The sequence below is a fragment of the Rhynchophorus ferrugineus genome, unplaced genomic scaffold (genome assembly GCF_030347505.1).
Source record: "Rhynchophorus ferrugineus isolate W39M unplaced genomic scaffold, kcgeb_rfMv2 rfM3, whole genome shotgun sequence".
Lineage (NCBI taxonomy): Eukaryota > Metazoa > Arthropoda > Insecta > Coleoptera > Curculionidae > Rhynchophorus > Rhynchophorus ferrugineus.
The window spans coordinates 21,477,352-21,495,548 of NW_027472582.1; the positions used below are offsets into that span (position 1 = coordinate 21,477,352).

The 18,197-nt window shown below is 29.8% G+C and overlaps 1 protein-coding gene across 3 annotated transcripts in view; it reads left to right on the forward strand.

Annotated features, from left to right (window-relative positions):
- LOC143192753 (fatty acyl-CoA reductase wat) overlaps window positions 1–18,197 on the forward strand; it is an 83,796-nt gene that overhangs the window by 42,030 nt on the left and 23,569 nt on the right. For 2 of the 3 annotated variants that reach the window (XM_076398303.1, XM_076398306.1), the window contains exon 1: window positions 5,173–5,447. The gene's annotated coding sequence lies outside the window, so the exon portion shown is untranslated. Of the gene's footprint in view, window positions 1–5,172; window positions 5,448–18,197 lie in introns of those variants that run through there. The other variant, XM_076398304.1, reaches the window with a different exon arrangement.

The window sequence follows — 18,197 nt, forward strand, 5'->3', positions numbered from 1 at the left end:
ATTCCTGTCCAATGGCGCAGAGTAATGATTTAAGCTCATCCACTGCATGGAGTTGAAACAATCTCTCAAGATGGCCTGCAAATTTTGTAGCCTTTCTTTGATTATCTCTAACCCAGCTCCCATCCACATTTTTAATCGACAACGTTCCCACTATAGGTCTTTTTAAGTTTCTAATAGCTATTCATAGAAAATACTAGCATTGTTAGTAAGCCCTTCAATTGCTTAATTTCATGTATCTGCTGTGATGTAAGATTATACAGCTTAGTTTCATCTTGTTGACCCATGGAAAAATATTATTTCTTAATATTAGTTCTAGGATCCCTTTAGGGTAGTTGTCACCGTTTAGTTTGCATCTGATTGCTGGGGTATCTTGTTACGCTAAATTTATTCAGCACTCAGATCTCACTTGATCAATTTCCCCACCTCAAGATCAAGTTCTTCCTCAGTCTGTATCTGGCCTCCCAGGTCGATTATTCATTTTAATGCCATTCGAAAACCAATTTTATGTTCGATGTAATTATATTGTATACTATATTGTTATATACCTGAACATATCTAAATTAAAGCCTATAATGTTATCAAAGTTCATGACCCCTTAATATATTATTTTAAAAAATTTAATCGCATACTATCTGAGAAATTTAACACATGATAAAAAAACTAATTATTCACTCTGGAAAGCCACAAAATATCTAAAGCGCGCATGTCTACACAGTCCACCTATAAGACACCTATGTGGGAATTGGGAACGTGACAATAACCAGAAAGCAGAAGCATTTGCTGAATATCTAGAAAGAACTTTCAAACCAAATGAAACTAATATTGAATAGAATTTGCCGGACATAGAAGCTGAAAATTTGATGACTGACTATTTCACGCCGAAAGATCTAACCAAAGTTATTAAAACTGACATAAACCGCAGAAAATCACCAGGCTACGATTTAATAACAGGAGAATTACTGCAAAAACTACCAAGAAAGGGAATTATAAAACTCACCAACTTGATCAATACAAATACAACTAGATCAAAACATGTCCCAGGCATTTGGAGAATGGTGGAAATTATAATGATCCCAAAACCTGGGAAGTCAACAAACGAAATAAAAGCCGATAGACCTATATCACTGCTGCCAGTACTATCTAAGGTTTTTGAAAAATTCCTGTTGAAAAGAACAAAATCGATCATAGAGAGAAAAAAAACTAATACCAAAACACCAGTTTGGGTTTATTAACAAGCATTCAACAATTGACCAGGTCCACAGAAAACAGATGTTATTGAAAAAGCTTACGAAAGTAAAAAATTATGCTCAGCTATATTCTGAAATGTAACACAAGCCTTCGATAAGGTTTGGCATGAAAGCCTTGTTCACAAACTACAGAAAATGCTACCAAAACAACACACCGAACTATTAAAATAGTACATTACAACCAGAATGTTTAGTCAAACAAGAAGAAGCTTACTCTACTATAAAAGAAGCTAAAGCAAGTGTACCCCAAGGAAGTGTAATGGGACCAATGCTCTATCTACTCTAGACTTGTGATAATATCACAAAGAATATAGAGAATATTACGATAGCTACATTTGCTGACCATACTGCGATTATAGCTGTCGGAGACAATAGCGAAGAAGCCTCACGAGAAACAGGCAAGTGACAATATAAATAATTGGACACAAGCTTGGAAAATAAGAATTAATGAAAGTAAATCTGTACATGTGTAGTTCACCTATAAACAGACCATACAAGGATCAATAAAATTAAATAATACTATCATTCTATATAGCTATTATTCAATTCAAATTATTCTATATATTCTATTATTCAATTCAAATTATTCTATATATTCAACAACGCTAAATATCTCGGAATGAATCTTAATGCAAAACTTCACCGGAAAGAACATATAAGGAAGAGAAGAAAAGAAATGGAATTGAAATATAGGAAAATGTACTGGCTAATTGGAAGAAAATCACAATTATCAGTACATAATAAATTGCTATTATATAAGCAAATATTGCTATTATATTTGCTATATATCAATATTTGCTATTATATAAGCAAATATTGAAACCTATATGGACATACGGAGTTCAACTAGGGGGTGTTCTGCAATGAGTAATATAAATAAAATAAAAATTTTTCAGAACAAAGTCCTGAGAGGTATTTTGGGCGCGCCCAAATACTATAGAACTCAGTCAAGAAATCAAGAGAATTTCAAGGGGGCATGAGGAAAGACTCCATTCTCATGAGATTTATTGAAATATTGCAGCTTTTGGATACCACCAGAACAGTACACAGACTCAAAAGAATCACACCATCTGATCATGTGTAATGTGTATTGAGGTGCATATAATAAAAAATACAGTAGTGACATGTATAAACATTATTTCACCAGAGACTGAGATCGGGCGATGGGTCCTCCTAGTTATATACCTAGATTTAAATTATCATAAAGACAAACTGTAGGTTAAACGCAACGACTAGTAACAATGTAATAATTAAATAAAATAATTGCCTACTGTTAAAAATGAAGATAATACATAAGCTACGATCCGTAACTTCCGTCAACTGATTACCGAAAACCCAGCCAAATTAGTGGTGTCATTGGGGTGGTAGTTTCTTGTTAGATTTTACACGCCTTCTCACAGATAATCACACATGTTAATTAAAGGACGTATATTCTGAGCAAAATTCAAACCTTCTACTATTAAAACAGTAGTATATCCTATCGCATTAACCACTGCGCTACCATCCTACCAACCTAATTGAATAATTAACTATTAAATATTCTAATCGATCAAAGGTGTTTAAAGTTAAGGATAGGAAATTTGCGATATCTACAATATGTTTAAAACAATAATGATGATTAATGGATAGAAATAATTCTTTTACTTTAAAAACTTGCTGGCGAACACCAACACCTCTTTCTCGTCAACATTATTGAAAGCCCATTACGTATTCAAAATTAATATTTATCAAAATTAAAAATATAAAATAATTCAGGATACATAAAATTATCAAGTATTCATCTATAAAATTATTTTATCTAATTATTCAAATGACGTAAAATGATAATAATCAATATTAGAATATTTCAAGGATATAACCTTCACCAAAACATTATGATGAGTAACCATTTCTTCGCCACATATATTAAATCTCATTACTACGAAACAAATATTGAATGAATATATTAAATAATTAATTGGTTGGTAAATCATACGATTTCTGGTAGCCATTCCTAAACGTTTTCCTCAATCGTTTTAATTCCCATATTCCCATTTATGTTTCAATAAACAACAGACAAGAAAGTAAAAAAATTACGAAAAAATACAAATCACTTCAAAAAATAATAGTTTTAACTATATAACAATTTTGCATAAAAATCAAATAATTCTTCAAGAAGTAGTAACAATGTTAGAATATCAATATTAAAAAATTCACTAGTTATTTCTCGAGAATTTGACTGATACAGCAGCTTATAAGTTACATTCTAGTCTATTCAATAAAGCAGCCATTACACCTTATCAAAATGTATGACGTCAGTAAGTGGCAATGTTCCCGCACTAACTCGTTATTTCAATTTACAACGTTTGCCTGTTTACAACCTCTAGTTTTATCACTAAAGTTTTGAAAAATTTGATAGACATTTGACAGCAGGGTCGATCCATACCAAGACAAATCGAATTTTATAGATTGATTCGGTTACATCTTCCGATGAATTCGGACAGAATTCTATCTCTTTTTAACCAGCATGATATGAGAAGGAAAAAACCAGTCCAAGTTTAAAACGAATTTTATATTTTTACAAACTGCATTTGGCAGTACATTAAACGTCATCTATGGCATTGGATATTTTATTGAAAAGAGTATATATATAATAATTAAATAATTCTCGAAAATTTTATAGAAATTTTGAATAACAACGTGTTGTCGTTGAAATATTATAGAAATTGTATTCTTATATTCCATTATATTTTCCATTACATATACAATCCCGACATCGGCCAATTTGAGCTTATTAACATAAACTTGAGGCTTCAGACAATTCCGTCAGAGAGAACCTCAAGGTATAATTACACGTTCTTGGTTTCCAATTCAACCAACCAAAGACCAACCAAGCAGTAACATTTTGTTTACATATTCCCCAAAACCCCGACCAAAAATACATATCATCGCTAAGTTATTCATCGAATATTTTCTTCGTAGCCTAATTAGAGAACAAAGGACTACAGTCATATAGTCAATTTTGGGCTCTTGCATATTATACGAATGCAAAGTCTCAACACAAAAATGATGAATGTGTAAGTTCTTATGCATTTCTGTGACTCGGGTTCTCCTGTATACACTCACGAATAAGGACGCTGTTTTCAGCCTACCTGTTTTTTTTTAACAGACGAGTGCTGGCTTATTGTCTGTCAAACCGGTCATCTCCTATTTGGTCATCAAAAGAATCAATTTTCCCCGGCTTGTTTTGACAAAAACATTTTATCATTTGAATTTGCTTCTCAATCGTGCAACATAATATGCAGATTTCGTGTCAGTGACTGAATAATTGCACACATATTAACAAAAGCCTCCAAAAACATAGCCGTCACAGACTACCCATCCATACCACATAAAAAACCCAATACGAATCAATGTTGTCATAAAAAAACTTTAAGAATATTATAACTAGATTTTAAATAAAGGAATAACATTAAAAGTAAGAAAAAAAGACTTTTACGGACAAGACAACAAAAAATTTAGTATAGTTTTAATGGTATATATAATAATCTATAGATAAAAGGGGATTTATAATATAGCAGAACACCGCTTCAGGATTAGAATTGCTGGCCTTATAACCCTAACTTATCTCCGGCTGATAACGACACCAAGTGGAAAAAAGCTACTTGAGCCTCTCCAGCTCATATTGTTACTATTTTAGGCAGAATCATTGGAGAATTAGAAATAATTTTCAACTAAAATTTTGTTCAATATTATGTCAAAAAAAAATTGATCTTGTTATAAATCATCATATGACATAATAATTTTCAAATCCTTTGGTCCAGTTAATACTCACCATACAAACTTTTTATCATAGAAATTAAAATAAATAATAAATATTTTTAATTAGTTATAACCCAAAATCTTCATCGTCTTTGTTGACGTTTTTAATAGATTTTTGAGCTCACATGCAAACTCATCAACGCCATATATCCCGCGAACATCGCACTTCGATTTTGCGTCATAAAAGAAACACCAGACTCCAACAACTCGTCGAACAACAACTCCGAGCTTCTTAAGCTACCACCTGCTCGCAAAAATTGTGTCTAGTCAACCATTCCGCTTTGCTCCGATAGCATCGCTGAACTTTTAATTTAAAGCATCCAATTATTTGCTGTTACTTGTACGTCATTCCTGTTCGTGCTTAGTGCTTCAACGCATAATAACGTTAATTAATTTCAAGTAAGTAATCTTTTTATTTAATATTTCAACGATTTATATTGATACTATGAATTTCAATTATAGTACGATTTTTTTCATTTTGAAGTACCCGAAGGGCTAAATATTACTAGAAGTAAATATTATAGAATTTATTAAAATGCTACAGGACATAAATATTTCTATATCATTTTCTTGTTATTAATACTAGTTCATATTAAGTAACATTTTCGTTTATTATTTTAATAATGATTTAAATTTACATTATTATATAAATATTATTAAATTATATTTAGTAAATGTAACTACTTTTATATTTTCAACTATTAGTACTTTGCATATATAACTATAACAAAAATAAATTATGAATAATTTTTCCATTTACTTATTCGTCAAATACTTTTCATGACTGATATTAATGGTAAAGGAAATTATTATTAGCATTTATGTAACCCAACGCACATAGCTAAGAAGCTCAAAGATGTTTATAAGTTGAAAACATACATATTTTTCTTATTAACTAGTTTTACATAGTTAATTGAGATCTTAGTAAAATATGCTAATACTATTTTTAGATATGGTATAATTTTTCTTAAATAATACTAATTATTTATTTAATAACATTTTAATTAATTTAATATTAATAGTATTGCTTTATTTGTAATATTTTAATTTACCTTATCTTATTTATTTTAATGTAATCTTTAATATATTTAATTACTTCCTTTGATTAATGTGTTTAAATTCATCAAATTATTACTTTTTTTTAAATATATTTTAAAGTCCTTTTACCAACTATGGGTTTATTTGGACTGGACCTACTATTTAACGTGGGCACCGAACTACGATCCTCAGCATTAAGCCTACCGATTGGCGAGTGACCAACTTTAGAAATCATTCCAGAAGACATCTGGTCTTACCCAGCCTGGTTACTGGCGTGACTGTGATCATTTTCCTTGTAGGATTTTAAGTTCTTGCCTAGGACAATCACAAAGTTTAAACAATCAGAAACATAAATTTACGACCATACCCTAGTAGGATTCGAACCCGCGGCTATCGCAACAGTAGGAGAACCGTCCTATCGCCTTTACCACTGCGCCACCAAGACTTATTATTATTATTATTAGTGTGCCGCTTATGATAATTTATTTTAATTCAAGTGAATTTGAAATTCATTTCTATTGACTTAAGCTTGAGGGTAGAAGACACAATTCTTAGCAGATAATCGTATGACACGCACTTCCTGAAGAAAAGATCACAGAGATGGACGTGGTCATTGTCCCATCTGGATATATTATAGTTATTGTAAAATTATGTTTGAGTATCTCCTTTGCCTTCTTCTGCCAGTTTACCTTTGAAGATCCTCGAAATGGCACTGTTTCTACCCAAATTTCAATGTTATCTCTCTATGGAGTGGTTTCCAGATTTGGTGACTTTAGATTCCGATAATTTAAAGGTAAGAAAGAGAGCTACTGCAATCCGCATTTGGTTGCCGTTCACCCTGAACTGCAAACTTCTGTTCAAATTTCAGTAAACTATATTAATTCACAACAAAATTAGTTTGCAAAACAAAATGCCTTTGGTGGCCTTCCACCTTGAGCTGTGATGCATGTACCGGAAATCCGGAGTGTTTTTCAAAATTTGAGTTTTTCATACTTGATGTAGCTTATATAGGGGTCATTGAACACCTTCAATCTACCTTTTGTGATCTTATAGCTTCAGTTCCGATACTTTTGTTTAAACTCCACTTAACTACACCGAGAAACGCTTCGAGTAACTGCGGAACGATTGCCAAACCAACGTCAACCTGTCTTTTTCAATCTGTCAATTTTCTTGATTATCAACTTAGTTACGGTTAATTGAATAAATTCAAAAAAAGGCAGTCTTATGAGTTCTTTCTTTTTTATTCATTAACCATATAAAAATACTGATTAATCATTTTATTTAATAAAATAATTTGGTACAAATAATATTCAAAATAAAACTTAAAAAATTAATAAAAATTCAATATAATCTACACATGAACAAATTATAAGTGCTTATATATTTATGTTTATTTAATCTTAAAATATTTATCCTATTTATAATATTTATGACCTTTATTCGGTTACATGTTGCAAAAGCATTTATTTGCAATATATACATTTATATATTACTCATAAGCTTTTCCCAAAGAAATATTTGTTCAAACAATATAGTTATAACTCATGAATAATACAACCTTACAATTTTACACCACAGGTCCTACCTGAGAGTTTCGAAGAAGTACAATATAATTGTGTCTGAAAACACTATACAATCACTCTAAAGCAAACACAATTTTTTCTAGAAAATATGGCTCATTGAATTCGAAACCAAAGAATTCAATTAATTAATGAATGACTAATTTTTAAAAAGTTTTACCACTATTTAATAACTAAATCAGTAATTATTCAACCTTAGTAAACATACAAAATATGAACAAACTTGTTTCAGGTTATTATAATGTAAAAATAAATTAAGATACCAAGTCACATGATAAGCAAGATCGCAAATAAAAGAAAACAATAGCATCCAATTTGTTTTTCCATTTTCACTTGATTTAAATATTATATAAATTTTTCAAAGATGTAAAACTATAAATTTGCAACATTAACATAAAACACGTGTGAATTCTTAATTACGATAAACGAGTTAAAATCACATTTATTTTAAACCATCAGGACTTTTGACAGTTATGTTTTAATATTCTGGTACTGATTTCATAATGTTGCCTCACATGTCTTTTGTATTCAGTAATAAATTCGTTTTAATTAAATTATTTAACTTAAACCGAAATTCAATAAAATAATTTCGAATAATATCATGGAGATTCTAAAATCTAATCCTACAAATTATTTCCTAAAAATGAAACAAAATTAAACTTAAATTTATTAATACTAAAGATTGGTTAACTGTAAAAAGGTGGTGCAAAATTCATATAATAAATATAAATCAGAATATTAAAACAATTTTCTACAATATTCCCTATCTTTTTGGCAATATGGCAATACTGTGTTGAAAGAACGATCTTGATTTTCTTCAGCATCTCGAACCTATGTGCCAACCAATCAATGCTGCATCGATCTGAACAAGAAGTTACATAACATCCCATTTCAACTACAACATTATATACTTTACAAGACTTGAAACGTGACTTTATTTGTTATATGTTATTGCTGGTCTGTTCAGACATTGGTAGACATCTTCAGCTGGAGTTTCACTCAGTTTTTTTAGCAACTCTTTGGACTAACCCATGGCTTTTTGTACTTTGGTACTTGTACTTACAAACAACACTGTAAAATCTAATACTAAATAATTATCTTGATGTTGTGAGCAGTAGCGTCATGATCCATGACATATATTCTTCATTTAATCGAAGTATAAATTAACCAAATTTGTTTTTAAACAATACGTTTTTAAGTAAAAATGCACACTCATAATTTATTGATAACAAAAGCTAAATACTAACATTTTAACCTCACGGCCACGACATCAAAACATTACTATAAATTATTAACGACCACTGTTAAAAGAAATTATTATTATATACAACAAATTTGAGAAATTGCTGTTAAAAACTATTAAATCATTTATAGAAATACCAGATCTCTAGTTTGGATTTCGAAATCAGCACTCGACAATCGATCAAACGCATAGAGTAACAGCGGTTGAAAAGGCATTCGAAGAAAAGAAATATTGCCCTATAATATTCCTAGATGTGTCAAAAACTTTTGACCGAGTATGGCATTTGAGATTAATATACAATATGAGCAAATTGCTACCGCGGAATTACTGTCTACTGCTTGAATCATATCTATTCGAAATAAAATTTAGAAACTCGGATGAAGGAAGGGACATTCTCAACACTTGAACTTATGTCGGCTGGACTTCCATAGGGTAGTGTCTTGGGACCACTCATATATCTGCTCTATAGTGCTGATATCCCAAAAACCAAAGAAACAGTACTTGGAATATTTGCTGACGACACAGTTATATAAATGTTTTTTTAACTTTAGCTTAAGTAGTTTTAGTAGATTTAGGTTAATTTGGGAAATAGGTACTGATATATTAATCCCGAACTCGCCTTGCTTGTGTATTAATGCAAGTACAACAGAATAGTAGTAATAAATTAATTGTAAATTAAGATTGTACTAAGCATATCTAATGTAAGATATATATATATAGTATAAATATATTTAATATATATCTAAATAAATGACATATTGTTCAAATTTCAAAATGAAAGACATAAATAACATTATTTTAACTATGTCTTGACAATTTTCATTTGATTGATTTCATAAAAATTAGCAGCTTAAAATATTACTTTACAAAAATTTAACAAAATTCATTCCTAACAACTAATAACCACCAAACCTATAAAAACCATCATAAACACATCCTCGTTACTAAACTGGTTTTTAGAAATCCCAACCCATGCAAACACAATTAAATATTTTAACCAACAATACATACCTCTTTTCAAATAAATTTTCAAATATTGTTATAGTATTTGGTTTATATAACACAAACTTTAAGGCATAATTATTCACAATTAATATATAAATGGTGGAAAACCAACCATTAATTTTTAATGACCATTTTATCGAAAGTCTTAAAAATTAAGGCAATTAATGTTCATTTGCGATTTTAAGCTTCAGTCTTTAAAACCTCGTGTGTTAGCGATTCCTTGCTATTAAAGGGAATCTTGAAAAGATCGATTCTATTTTTAGCTGCAGCCAACAGAGCTAGTATTTTATGTTTACCTGATTCAAGAAGTTTTATTCGGTTATTATTTGTTATATATAAAACATAGTATTGGTGATTAGTTTGACATAGTGTAACATGTTTTTTTTTTAATTTTATATATCTTGAGTTATTTATCGCTATTGATTCATGTCATTTACTTTTTATTAACTTTATATAAGAGAAAATTTGTTTACAAAATACACTGAAAAGAATAAAATAATTTGAATTAATTTATACCTTTTTATCACTTTTCTCCTACATGTGCATTACCAGTAAATCGATTGAAACAAATGATAATCGAAAAGGCTGTGAATGATATTGAATGTCTCTTGAACGTAGAGAGCCACACATTTAAATTTCATCATCATTACCATCAGATTTGTCAATTATTTTACTTATATCTGTAAATTTAAATTCCTAATGACGACTTTACCAAGAGAGAGATAGATAGATAATTTGTAAAAGCTAGAGAAAATTCAACTTTCTATTAATTTTTATTGATTTTCCGTCTTTTTTCGAATTTATTATGCAGCTTAACACCTTATCCTAAAATGATGACAAGATAAAGTATTGACTGTCAGCAGAGTACATTCTATTGTAAACGGAGTCCGGTTGAAGCAGGTGCTGAAGCTGAAGTTCAAGCGGAAAAGAAAGTGGTACCCACAGCTGAAATAAATATCCTAATCACTAAGGTGGTGTCGACAAAATCGACCATTTTTAGAGACTAAAACAGTTTGGGCCTATCATCATCAGCAATCAGATTTTGTGAAATATTTTCGAAATCTTGTGGAACTAACAGCAGCTGGATTGATGATCATACTGATCATATAATAATTAGTTTTCAAGAAGAGATGCTTTAACAGTTTTATTAATTATTATTGGACAAATCACTATAAAATGTTACAGTTTTGAGCGAGAGAAGAAAGTCATGATATTCTGTGTATTAAATGTCTTATGTCGTTTATTAATCGTTCTGTTAACAAACTTGAATCAGTATACATTAAATCGGCACCCGTATACCATCGAAATGTCTGCTGACAACATTACTGCAATGATCGTGCAGGATAGCTCGAGGCAGTTAATTCCTCGTTGCATCCCAGAACTTGACCTTTTACAGAACTCATGTTTTTTTAAATGATTTATCAAAGAGATCGGGCACGTTATCGGTATCAAAACGATATTAACATTATTTCAACAAGAATGCACTGAATAAGCAAACGTTCTATATATTAAATATGATATACAATTTTAATATGTCCTTTTGAAATGTCTTTTATAATTAAAATTCCCTTATATTTTTATTATGACAAGTAAATCCTTTGGATGTCATGTTATTATCAAGGACATATTAAATAGAATATATTATAAGATTATTTTCTAAAATTAAATGTGAAACCAAACCGAATTCTGGAACGAAATCTTGTTTGTTTGCCGGCTTGGTAGAGCAGTCGTCAAGACGATACAAAAGGTCCTCCTACTACGATAGTGTACTATATATTTGTGGTTGCAATTTCGAATTCGTGTACCGTAGTAGTAAAACTTACACAAAAGTTACTCTAGTACTAAAAAGAGTCTTTAAAATATAATTTTAAAAAATCACGATTAAAATTATTTTTTAAAGGAATTGAAGTTGGTTCAGCTTAGGTTTAATTATTAGTGAATATATGATAATTCAATGCATTATTAACTTTTAGAAACTGCAACTTTTATCACCTTTCAAGTAAATCATGCATATCATCCTAATTATCATCATGCCTAAGAACCTATTTAATCAGTTTTTTTTTTGGATTCTTTCTAAATTAAATAAAAGGACAATATCCATCAAATAAAACTCCATCGTTTTCAATATTTAAAAAATCGATATATTTTAGATTTACTATATTGCGGAACAAAAAAAATAGTAATTAATCCGAGAAAATATTAATTTTCTGGAAAATATCGAAATTTTTTCGACAACTATATTTCAATAATATATTGAGTTCCCCATTTTCTAAATAATGTTTAAATCGGGTAAAAAGTATTTGTTTTTTCACCAAAGGAAGCACGAGAAGAAGTCAAAACTTAAGCATTTTAAAAAATATTATATTAACAAAACTATTAAGAAAGTAATTAAGAAACAACGAAAGTTAAGTTCAAAGTACAAGTACATAATTCATTTTGAATCATTAATATTTTACTTTCAATGTAACATTTCGATTTGAAACCGTCATAACCATATAATATCACATTACTTACCACGATAAAATAACATTTGTTACTCAAAACGAAATAAAACATTCAATTTTCTAAAAAAATTACACTAACTGTAATTTAATTGTCTCGTTAGAATAATTTATGAAATTCAAGAACAGTAAATATTCATTAACAACAATGCCAGGGCTTACAAATAAGGAATATTTAATTTATTACCTAATATGCCTGTCCAAAGACGCATTGATATTAGAATATTAAATAAACGCTAAGGAACATTACATTAAGAAACATATATATGGTCCATTAAGTTTTGCGATAGTGCCGGCCATGAAAACTATTTTCGACATCATGCATTTTCATCATCAAAATTGACATTAAAAAATATGATAATTTACCTTGATATAGTTTTCAATGTTGCGCATAAGTTAAAATGATGTATTAATTCTTCCTTGGTTTCATAAACGTTACATTTACCTGTAGTCTTCATTATTATTATTAAATATATAAAAATATATAAAAGAAAATTACTTAGTTACAATTCAAGAAAATAACTGTGTAAAAATAACTCGAGATATAATTCACAATCTCCAAATTTAATCCCAACTGTGTAATTTTAATAAATTTATTTCTTTAAAATTAATAAGATATTTTTTAATAATACTTTGTTAAATAAATTTTGTTATTGGCTCAAATACGAAATTAACTGAAAGAAATACAAAACAAAAAAAAACTAGTAACCTTCCTAAGCATAAAACGGATAGTTTATATGTAAATCGTCATAATTTACCATGATCAAGGTTACATATTAGTGTATATGTTATATCTTATTAGTTTTACAATATTTGAAAAATTTCCGCGTTATAAAATCCTCTTATTTGGCGGCCATAAATATTTTCGCCAGGGTCAAATTAACGCTATTTAGAAAAATGTTCATCCGTCTTAATTCCTATTCAGTTTTATATATATGATTATAAAAATGCTGTAAAATAATCTATAAAACAAAAAAAACTCCGAAATCCGAACATCATACGCTAGTCATAAAATAAATTTGAATATTCTAAGACCAAAAAAATTATTATGATTGACTTGACAAGGGTTATATAATTATGTAATTAACAAATTTTATATACAGTATATTCAAAACAGCAGTGAACCCACTTGATCTGAATTGATGACGCAATGTTGCCGCATCAACTCAGTTTGTTTTAGTACATTTTGACTTTGACATATAACATAATTCTAATCTAAATAAAATAATTAAACAAAAATGTTATGTATTATAATTTGTTTTAACATTATAGTACATCTAATGCATATTTATTGAAGCACTTAAACTACAGTTAATTAAACAGCCACAATAATTTATAGGTTAGAGTTGTTTTATTATATTTCCATTGAACTTTTTTCCATACTAGTATAGGTAGAGTTCTAGGCGCTTTTTCTGTGTAGTGGTATCCATCTAATTAACAAATTTATATCTAAGTAAATTCATTAGAGATCATATTTAACTTTTACGCTTAATTCTTGTTTCCTTCGATGCAATGCTTCCTTATAAAGTAACTTTGATATTACTGTATTTCTCCTTAATTTGTTCTGTTACCATCTGTATACATCTTTCTTGATAAAACTAGATTTAATCACTGCATCTTTCTTAATACATTTGCCATATCTGCAAAACAGTTAGAATTATTTCGCTCCTCATACATTTTAACCAACGTTTACCTTTTTCCATCAACTTTTGTTGTCTTTACAATATATATATTCATCATTCTCATCATTCATCATCTTGCCATGAGTTCTTACCATTCTGAAATGTCCATGTCTCATCTGAATATACAAATTGATGTAATAATTTTTCCTTGACTTTGTTATATGTTTTAAAAAATTGTATTCATTTAAAAGCAATGTCTGGAAGTTCCATCAAATCCAATCGTGTCGTATCTTTACACCACTTAAATCTTATATGATCCAACAGTGTATGAAGGGATGTTCTACATCCCTTAAATTGCTACATATCTTTCAGCTTTTTAAAGACATTTTCAAGATTATCAATTTTCTATGAAATAAATTAAATTATGTTTCGATTGAAAAAACTACTTATTGTTTTTATACATTTCGTATATTTGATCTCTGAAACAGCTAACATCAAGCAGATATTGATTCGTCACCCGTTTGGCATAAAGACGGGTTCTTTTAGTGAATTTAAGGTTATATGGGTTTATATTTTTTGAGATATTTTAGTGACCGTGCCCGTACTAATATTCGGTGCAGCTGCAACACGCTAAAATATTTTCAATAAAAACCTCAGCAATTAATATTTAATACTAAAAATGCTTACCTCTCTATTTTATCACTTTTTAAATACAATAAAATGAGAAGGAAAATATTGTCTGACTGTAAAACGAATTTATAACTTTCGTTCCACATATTTATGACATGAGTCACTACTGTTTTGAATAGACTATATAATAATATGTTATCCTTATTATCAGGATTTTTTCTATTTAGTGACTATCTGCCATAATACTCAATCTTCGCATTTTCCGATATTTTCATCAAAAATTTCATTCTTCTCGGGGTATTTTTCATTACCTACATATTATGCTTGTACTTGCATCAATACACAAACAAGGCGAATATGGAATAAATAAATCAGTATATATTTACCTAACTAAATTAAAATTCATTAAAAAAGGGTCAGTTAAGCTAAAGTTAATAGTATTAAGTTATTACTATACTATTTTTACGACTATATAAGTTCATTGAGTTTGATTCGCTTCAATCTTCTGATTTCTGTCGTCTTGTCTTGGTTACATAGCGATAATCATTGGTAATTATTCATAGAACCTTGATTTGACAGTGTTAGGTTATTACATCGTCTGATGTTTTAGAGCAATGCTATATTTTCACACCACTGATGACTTGTGACTGATGATAAAACAATCTCTTTAATTTTAAGTCAAGTTGACAGCATCTTCCCACTAACCATTTGCTTGATTTTGAATCTGATCTACTCAACTTTTTGTCAAACATGTTGTTCTGCTCATTATGTGACATCTAGATTTAAAAAAATTATAAAAATTTTACTTATAGCAACATTTAAATTTTGGTTTCCAATTTTGAAAAAATCAATTTTCTTATTTATATAATTTTAACGCTCAAATAATATTCCTAAAAAGATTTTTCTAAATTTCAATTACTTTACGAGATTATTTCCGAATATTTTAGCTGGTCTATATAAACTGTTTCAGCTGAAGTAAAACAGACTATGCACGGTAGGGATTCTCCGACACCCTAAGGTGATTTCCCTCATGAGAGCTTCTTCAACCTTAACATAACATAACACATGAGCTGAAAAATTCCATGCCTAACACATAGATAGTTTTATTGCATTTGCCGCTTTTCAGTTAGTATAAACTTCAAAATAAAGCTGTTAAAATTTCGTGATATTCTACTCATAAGTTTGTGAGTTATTGCGAACTCAAGAGTGACACTACTTTTGTTATTATCAATACCATGGATCAAAAACAATTTCGTGTTTTAATTTTACACTTCTTGATGAAAAAAAATACCGTTCAAGCGAAGCAATTCCAAAGAAATCCACAAATTCATGATGCATAATCGAAAAATGAAGTTGCGTGAGTTAGCTAACATCGTAAAGATATCAAAAGCACGTGTTGGTTTTATATTGCATGAACATTTGACTATGAGAAAACTATGTTCAAAGTGGATGCCGCGTTTGCTCACTGCTAACAAAAAACAAGAACGTGTTGATGATTCTGAACAGTGTTTGGTCATGTTTAAACGTAACAAACTGGAATTTTTGCGTCGATATGTAATAATGGATAAAACATGGATTGACACTTCACTCCAGAATCAAAACTACCGTTATCTGAGTGGACAGCAACTGAAGACAGGCCTGTTTTAAGGCAAAAGATAAATCGTGTGGCAAAAGTGGTATTGAAATTATAGAGCGGCGCTGAAATGATTCTGTGGCTTTTGATGGAGAATACGTTGATGAATAAAGCCAATTTTGAACAAAAAATAATGCGTTTTCTTTGTTACGCTTGAAAAGTCCATTTTCAGCCCCTGTGTATAATTAAAGACAACGCATCAGAAACACGAAATAATGAATATTTGAATTAAATAATATCAACTTTTACATCAAAGCATATATATGCATGTTATTGAATTTTCAATAAGCAATATGCATAATTTTATAGCAATATGGATTTTCATATGAGAATATTTTATACCTATTTTAAGCACTGTAAACATCGTGGAAATCACAATTGGTCTAGAAGTTTATGCATTCGACGAATCCTACAATTATTTATTTCCTTTTCGTCACTTTTCAAGTCCTTTTGCTGTGCCAATTTATTTGAAATTCGTTGTAAATTTTCTCTATATATCATAATCATCTCTACTAAATCTCTTTTAAACTATTCTTCAAATTTTTACTCTCCGACTTGGCAGTTGCAGTGGTTAAAACGACAGAATAGGTCCTGCTGCAATGGGTACGGGTTTCAATTAAAAATGTTGGCCACAGAAAAAAATATCGATATATCTCAAAGGGTTATAAAGTGTGAAAGGGTTTAGAACAAAAAAACTATTTATAATTTACTTTAAAAACTGTTTAATCCAAAAACTTTATTCAAAGAAAGAAAGTGGCGACTGGTTGGACGATACAAAATGACACTGACGGTTTTTATCTATTAAGAAACAGACCTAACCCTTCTCACTTGTTCACCACTCAAATAGTCTTAAAACAGATAGGCTTGACACATGGATCAAGCATGTTCCACACTGCTCAACAAAATATAGTTTTTTGTTCCATTAAAAACGTTGACCTTGAAAAGGTGTATTGCGAGATATTTTTACTCCATCATTATTTTATGAAAATCTATTACAATCATATGATAAGGCAGCGCATCCTTATGAAAATATATAGGACTAATTCTCTAACTGAAACTACTTATATAAATTAGTTCTTACACTTCGAAAATAATAATTTTAAGGTAAAACATAACACGAAGATACGCCAGTATAATAATAGCATGTAGAATCATTTCCAGGTTGTTAAAAGATATTGAAGTAACTGTATGTCACTCAGAAGCTCTTGTATTGTTACTACCAAAATAGTCCAAAATAAAACAATTGTGTCAAGTCCGGTACACCAGCATAATCCACAGAAAACAGAATTACTCCTGCTATCAAGGCAATACTTTGGTTGTCGTAGGATCAGAAGGAGGCGCTAATTATCAGCTGATATAAACCAAAAGTTTGCCGGCTTGGTGGCGTAGTGGTAAAGGCGATGGGACGGTCCTCCTACTAATCTTGCTGGGGCATGGTCGTAAATTTATGTTTGTGATTGTTTAAAATTAGTGTTCTAGACAAGAGTGTAAAATCCGACAAGGAAAATGATCCCAGTCACGCCAGTAACCAAGCTGGATAAGACCGGATGTCTTCTGGGATGATTTCTAAAGTTGGTCACTCGCCAGTCGAAAAAAAACAAAAATTTTTTAGTAATTTCAATTTGACAAGTAATTAAACTGAAACTTACATTAGTCATTGAGGCTTAAGGCATTTTCCTTGCTATTGCTATGATGAAAATCTCCATATAACCCAGACTCTGTCCCTTTTGATTACCACTTATTTCGATTTCATCAAAATTAAAATTACCTAGGTTCGAAAACACTCCTAAAATCATTACTTATGTGTGAATTGTGATTGAAATAAAATCGCCTTTTCAAAAAAAGAAAGAAAACAATCAGAAAAACCGTTGCAAGAATCCAATTTATGATTTTATTT